Below are 3,803 nucleotides of genomic sequence, written 5' to 3'. Positions count from 1 at the left end.
AAGCTGCATGGGCAGTCGTACCTGTACACGCCATCCAAGCTCTGTTCGACTCAATGCCCAGGCGTATCAAGACCGTTATTAAGGCCAGAGATGGTTGTTCTGGGTACTGATTTCTCAGGAACTATGCACCGAAATTGCGTGAAAATGTAGTCACATGTCAGTTCTAGAATAATATATTTGTCCAATGAATACCCGTTTATCATCTGCATTTCTTCTTGGTGTAGTAATTTTAATGGCCAGTTGTGTAGTAGAATCATGTTTTGAACAGACGAGTTAAAGTCAATAGTGCCAGAAGCGAACAGTCATTGGACTTTATTATTTGGAGTTTAATTGAACCTGAGATTCCCTGAGATATGTATCGACTTCGGTGTCTCTGAACACCCTCTTACCTTTTACATTCTTCAGAGGATGCAGTTCTACCAGCTGCCCACGCACAAGTCGCCGTTTGATGCCATAGCTCGAGGTAAGCCCTTGCAATTAAAACGTCTCCTCCTTATTCCCTCTTAGGACACGACAGGGGTGGCGAATTCATTTTAGTGTCAGGTGTGGTGGTGTGGTTGTGTTTTGATGTAAGTGGATCGAATCAAGTCAGGGCACCGGAATAGGCATAGGGAAGCTTAATGTACTAAACGGCGCCCGAGAACGTGCCGAAGAACTATTTACAGACGGAGAGGCCGCAGTTGCAGCCGTGCTACAATGAGGCGAGAGACGCGCAGTATCAAAGGGGCCGCCGCCGCCGCCACCGGGCAGACCTTGAGCTGGAGACTCCTCAGACCCGCAGCAGACACCTGGGAGAACAACTCAGCAGCCAGCACGACGACGATAGCAACAGCTGATTGGTGACTCCGAGTTCACCCTCTGAGCAGAGAGTGCACTCCCAGGTAGTCGGACTGGCAGTTTTTGAGTTACAGGGAGACAACCAAATTAGTGCCACGAAAACTTGACGGTAATCATGAACAATTGTCTCCATTCATAAAAAATTTTGACAACACATGCGAGTTAGTGGATCCTAGCTCTAAAAAAGTATATTTATATTTTATCATAGGACAAATCGCTGGACCAGCTCGTACCAAATTATTAGCCTGTGATCACATGGAATCCTGGTTTGCAGTGTGTGAGATTTTAATTGAAAATTATGAGAAAAAGCGATCGTTAGACTATTACTCTTGCAGATTATTTGGCTGCAGGCAAGCACGGGATGAAAGTGTGGCTAGGTGGGGTGTGAGAATCGACGCGATGCAATATCATTTCAGGGAATCAGTGAAGAAGGTAATGAATGCAGAAGATGTTTCCGGAAGTAACGCATTGATCGGAAAACTCGGACGGACAATTTATGTATATACAGGGCCTCTATGAGTACAAAGTGTTTACGTTATGTTCGGCGAGACACCTGGCGAGCAATTGTAAACAACAGTATCAAGTCAGGCAAGCTCCGAACAGACCAACGATCACATAGGTCGACGTTCTTCACTTCAGAGGAAATGGATCCTGACTGCAACGCCCATCTCCAGAGAGGTGCATTCAGTGCAACCTGACAGGACACACTCCCCCTGCACACGAGGAAAATCAGGAACATGTTTTACCTGTCATTGCTCGGGACACTACACCAGGGGTTGTACAGAGAGCTGATGCATGAATATGCGTAAGAAGAATGCACATGGAAACGAACACAGAGCACAATAGAGCAGTCACATCATATTGCATACGGCATTTATACGTGCCACGGACTCCACCAGCAAGAATGATTTTATTCAATGGAAATGCTTAATTCATGTAACCCTCCGGCAAAGTTAACAGAGAATGCGTCACATGTAAGTTTAATAAAGGAGGAAAGATTGAAGCCCGGGAGATCCTGGGATGGAAAGAAAGCTGTCACCATACGAAGTATTACAAATAAGGAGATCTGAACGGAAGGGAGAGCAAAATTGGTCTTGTACATTCCACAGGGGACAAGATGTGTACAGAATTTCCAGGTCAATGGAGCAAGTATTGATTTACCTTTTGATGGTTTAGTGGGAAGGGACTTCATGGACCAGCACGGTTTGGTTATTTTCTATGCAGGTCAGCGACTTATGATATGGAACGAGTAGGTCGAGTTGCAAGAGGCACACGAATATGCAGCAGTAGCCAAACTGGGAATGGCGCCGAAAATAAGTGCTGGCACAGGACACGCAACACACTAGGAGAGAGCCGAGGGAGCGAGATCTAGCACAAAGGCACCAGAGGTGCGCAAACAGGGAAGCGATAGCGCAGAAAGCAGCAGCCGCCCATTCAAGGATAAGAAGTTTACCCAGGCAAGTAAACACAAGCGGAACTAGAGATAAGGATCCTAGACAGAGGCAGCCGAACAGGACGCAGGGACAAGCTGCACTTAACCAACCTGAGGCTGTCAGCATCACAGAAAAAAGGAGTCACTCCACACGGTCAATGGCGTCTTGTCACGGTCCGCACGCGGCTCCCCCCGTCGGAGGTTCGAGTCCCCCGTCTGGCATAGGTGTGTGTGTGTTGTCCTTAGCGTAAGTTAGTTTAAGTTAGATTAAGTAGTGCGTAAGTCTGAGGACCGATGACCTCAGCAGTTTGGTCCCATAGAACCTTACCACAAATTTCCAAATGAGTCACGGGAGAGAATTCCGCCAGAACGACGAAGTGACAGGCTGCAAAGGATAAACAGTAATCAACCTGCAAGAATTTAGCAACAACGGCAACAAGAGGTTAAAACGGAAACGCGGATAGGAGCGTGAGAAGAGCGTTTTCTGCAAGTAAGACTAACACGAGATGAAGGGCTGAAGCTCTTATTATGAAACAAGAGATACGACCACGTGTGTTCGTCCCAGAGACACCCGTGATCGTGAAAGATCGAACATGTATTACTAGCACGATAAACATTAGGCGAGGAAGACGTCCAAATACAAGTTCAAATGACTCTAAGCACTATGGGACTTAGCATCTGAGGTCATCAGTCCCCTAGACTTACAAGGGAACCTCCCCATCGCACCCCCCTCAGATTTAGTTATAAGTTGGCACAGTGGATAGGCATTGAAAAACTGAACACAGATCAATCGAGAAAACAGGAAGAAGTTGTGTGGAACTATGAAAAAAATTAGTAAAATATACAAACTGAGTAGTCCATGCGCAAGACAGGCAACACCAAGGTTAATTTGAGCTCAGGAGCGCCGTGGTCCCGTGGTTAGCGTGAGTAGCGGCGGAACGAGAAGTCCTTGGTTCAAGTATTCTCTCAACTGAAAATTTTACTTTCTTTATTTTCGCAAAGTTATGATCTGTCCGTTCGTTCATTGACGTCTCTGTTCACTGTAATAAGTTTAGTGTCTGTGTTTTGCGACCGCACCGCAAAACCGTGCGATTAGTAGACGAAAAGACGTGCTTCTCCAATGGGAACCGAAAACATTTGATCGCAAGGTTATAGGTCAACCGATTTCTCCACAGGAAAACACATCTGATATATTCTATACGACACTGGTGACAGCATGTGCGTCACATGACAGGAATATGTTGTCGACCCACCTAACTTGTACACTTAGCGAAGGTGAAAAAAGATTCTTCTACCTTGCCCGATTTAGGTTTTCTTGTGGATGTGATAATCACTCGCAAAAAAGTAATGAAAACATAAGAGTTTGTCACATAAACTGAAAATAAAAAGTTAAACTTTTCACTCGAGGGAAGACTTGAACCAAGGACCTCTCGTTCCGTAACTGCTCTCGCTAACCACAGGACCACGGCTCTCCTTGACTCCCATTGTCCTTGATGTTGCCTATCTTCGCATGGACTACTCAGTTTGTATATTT

This window comes from Schistocerca cancellata, chromosome 3 (assembly GCF_023864275.1).
Source record: "Schistocerca cancellata isolate TAMUIC-IGC-003103 chromosome 3, iqSchCanc2.1, whole genome shotgun sequence".
Taxonomy (NCBI): domain Eukaryota; kingdom Metazoa; phylum Arthropoda; class Insecta; order Orthoptera; family Acrididae; genus Schistocerca; species Schistocerca cancellata.
The sequence above is the reverse complement of the archived record's forward strand: the minus strand, read 5'-3'. Positions refer to the sequence as shown.